This window comes from Triticum dicoccoides, chromosome 5A (genome assembly GCF_002162155.2).
Source record: "Triticum dicoccoides isolate Atlit2015 ecotype Zavitan chromosome 5A, WEW_v2.0, whole genome shotgun sequence".
NCBI lineage: Eukaryota > Viridiplantae > Streptophyta > Magnoliopsida > Poales > Poaceae > Triticum > Triticum dicoccoides.
In genome coordinates, this window is record NC_041388.1 from 711,367,262 (window position 1) to 711,371,156 (window position 3,895).

Genomic DNA, 3,895 nt, shown 5'->3' on the forward strand with positions numbered 1-3,895 from the left:
GAACTCGAACAATGGGATGAATTGCTCAAATGTATTGCCCTTCACCCCCCCCCCCTCCCTGGAGCCCGATTCGCTATCTTGGCATCTCGAGTCAAGTGGCAGATTCTCGACTAGACCCCCATATCAGGCGATTGTCCCCACTCCTGGCCCGGTGGAACTGTCGATGCTCTGGGAGATCAAACTCCCCTTGAAAATCCGCATATTCCTCTGATAATGGGTCCGCGGTCGCCTCCCTTCGGGTACGGAGTCCGCAAACATAATGGTCCTGGGGATGGCCTCTGCCCCATTTGTTTGGTATCGGAAGACTGCAACCACATCTTCTTCCGGTGCCCTGCGGCGCAGTTCCTATGGAGCTACTTCCGGGAGGTGGTTGGTGGCAACTGGTGCCACGACAACCTCTCGGACTTATTTGGGGAGGTTCTTAGGCTCCCCGGCTCTAGTCGCCCCCCACGTGGGTGGCTTTGGGCACCCTAGCATGGACCCTTCGGTGTAACCGTAATAAACTAGTCATAGAACGCGTGATTCCATGATGTGTGACTGATGCGATCTACAAAATGTGTGGCTTCTTACAGCTTTGGAGACTGCTTAGCAAGCGGCGAGATCGGGACGCCATCGACAACATCATAGCTGGTCTTCGTTCTTCGGCGTCAGCATTTGCTCCTCCTCCACCACCACCACCACCACCTCCTGAGCCGGATTAGCTTATGTTTTAGCTTTGTTTGGGGCTTGTCTCGCTGTGCCCCCAGCGCGACTTTATGACTTGATTGTACTCTATACTATGATGTTGGATGCTCGGTTCGTTGCTTTATAATATAGAGCGGGGGGAACCCTTTTTCGTAACTAAGATGAAAATGTAGTTAATTGTAGCATATATGATATGCATGTGGTTGTAGTGTGGGTAACTACCCAGTGGAGTAATTTGTAGATGCTGGCATTCCAGTGGAGTAGTACAGAGTAATCTTGAGAGATACTCACTGGCAATGAACCGAAATGGCCTTTAGAGTAAGCAATTTAGAATTCCATGAAACAACTAGATCTAGAGAAAAATCTTCATCGCAATCTTATATTGCTCATGTCAGCCGAAAGGTGGCATCAAATATTCCAAGCTGCACATGCACCTAGAACAATGCGACAACATGATGAGTATCTAATCTAGTAGCTTAAAGCCCTAACCTCGTTGATGGGATTACTAATGCAAAACAAATATACAAGGCATTTGTCCTCTTCTCGTGCCCTCTTCAAGTTTCTACTTTCCAGCTGGTTGGTCCGGCCGGCACAGTTGTCTTGTATTTGCACTTTTGATTTGAAGCCACTTTCCTGGGATTTGCTTGCGTATCTAATCTAAAGCTTTTAGGCTCAGCATATAGAATACAGCGCCATGATCACATGGACCTCCAAAACAATTGACAAGATGATATATATACACTATGGTATTAGTGTATGCACACTAGTGGAGTTCATAATTACTGTACTTAGTGACCCTCCAACAAAACTAAATTCATCCAGATATACTTACAAATTACAGGCACTTTCGTCACGAGCCTTTTGCTATCAATCAGGACGGCTTTGCCCAGCGTGTGCGTGTTGTTCACCAGCCAGGAATCTATCAGCTAGCCAAAATTAAAGCACACCCGCCAGAATCGATCAACATCCACGAGTTAGGTCGGCCAACCCACGCCACTATATATATGTATGCTAAGCATGACAGGACGCTGGTCAAGAAACAAGAGCAGCAGAGAAGAGAACGCAGGTAAAATAACGGAATTAGAGGTTTCAGGTATATTCACCAGAAACTCTACTACTTCTCCATGCCCAATAAGCTTGGTGTTCTTGGGTCTGCGCTTGTATATATTTAGTGATCAAAAAACCTTCTTGTGCAGGCGGTTATGGAGCAACCAAACCAATGGCTTGCGCAGACGGTAGAATATAAGCACATGCATTTGTTTCAAATATAGTTACTTTTGACATCTGAAAGTTTAGATGGTGCGAGTTAATGGTATTGCATTGGTATGTAATTTAGTATGAAGTAATTAACTCTTACTGCAATGGCTCATGTCATGTCAGCAAGAGGAGGAACTAGTTTACATATACCAGCAAGAAGGGGGTCCCGTACCTCTACCTCTACCCGGCATGGAGCAGCAGTTCGCAGAGCCACCGCCGCTGGCTGACCATCAAGAGCGGTACTACACGCCACCATTGCCGATCCCGTCGTCCAATCCATCTCACAGCTCCAATTTCCCGAGCTTTGGGGCCTCATCGCCGTTGCCCAACCTACCGTTCGGACCGGCGCCGGTGGAGAACGAGCTAGGGCAGCTGTCTCAGCCGCCATCGTCCAACTTCCTCTCCTTCGGCAGCGCCCTCAACTTCTCCGAAGGAGCCTGCTGGCGGCACAACGGTGCCCAAGGGACGATGCAACAGCTGCAGGTGCCACAGAGGCGGGGCAGGGCGCCAGCGAACGCGCAAGAGCATGTCATTGCCGAGCGCAAGCGGCGGGAGAAGCTGCAGCAGCAGTTCGTGTCCTTGGCCACCATCATCCCCGGCATTAAGAAGGTGCGTTTATGTGAACACCAGGTACCTGCAGGCTGCAGCTTAAATAGTTAGCCATTGCCATTGTATTCAGACAGACAAGCTCTCTCTGCTGGGGAGCACCATCGACTATGTGAAGCAGCTAGAGGAGAAGGTGAAGGCCCTGGATGAGCAAGGCTCACGGAGATCGTCAGAGTCCATGGTGTTTCACAGCAAGTGCCGCATATCCGCTGCCGACAATGGTGCAGCAGGCCCCAGCGGGAGCGGCTCCGGGCACTCGAGCCCGGACATCGAGGCCAGCATCCTAGGGAACACAGCGCTCCTGAGTATCTGGTGCAGAGGGAGAAAAGGGGTGCTGGTGATGGCCCTCTCCGAGCTCGAGAACCAGGGCCTCTCAATCATAAGCACCAACATCGTACCTTTTACCAACTCCTACCTCAACATCACCATCACAGCAAAGGCAATGGCCCCTCTACCTTCCTACCTTGTGCAAATGCGTTATAACTTGTGAGAGAATATATAAACCGTGATTTGCGAGGAGAACTCTAATGCATGCATGATCAGAAGATTGACATTTTCAGCTTTGTGCAGATCGAAGAGGGGTTTTCGTCCACAGTTGAGCTGGTGAAGAACCTAAAAATGGCTCTCAGAAGTTTCAACTGAAAGTAGAATGCAAGCGATTTGTACAAATGACAAATGGTTAGGCCTTTCCCAACTTCTATCTATTATAACAAGAACAGTGGCTCCGGCCGTCTTGGGAAAACCATATTTAGTAGTATCTAAGTTGGTCACGGTATCCATTTCTACGAGTGTTGTGTGAAGTCTGTAACCATTTCAGTTTACCATTAATGTTTTCTCTCTCCAAGCAACCTGCCGAAGCACTGCTTTTTCACTAAGAAAGTATAGGTATTTACCATATATTTGAATCGAATGTATTCTGTCGAGAAGCGCTGATTTTTTACTAAGAAGAAAATGGAGAGCCGTATATGAATGTTCTAATCCACTCCCTCCGTTTCTAAATATAAGCCTTTTTAGAGATTCCAATGCGGACTACACACGGAGCAAAATAAGTGAATCTACACTCTAAAATACGTATATATACATCTGTATATGTAGTCCATATTGAAATCTCTAAAAAGGCTTATATTTACAAATGGAGGGAATAGAAGAAAAGGAAGATAAATGTTCTGAAACTTTTTTGTCTCGTGCATGTCCTGGAGTACAGGTACAGGCCTTATTCATGATTTTTCCTAAATCAACCTGAACTGCAAAAGAGAGGAACAGAAATTCATCAATGAAGTTGAAACTACTGGGAGAATCGACCATACAAACACTGTCTGATCCGAAGTGCTCTTATTTATGGATTGAT

At 47.2% G+C, this 3,895-nt stretch overlaps 1 pseudogene; it reads left to right on the forward strand.

Moving 5' to 3' along the window:
- Positions 1-1,701: 1,701 nt before the first annotated feature.
- LOC119300577 lies at positions 1,702-3,056 on the forward strand (annotated as a pseudogene).
- Positions 3,057-3,895: the final 839 nt, after the last annotated feature.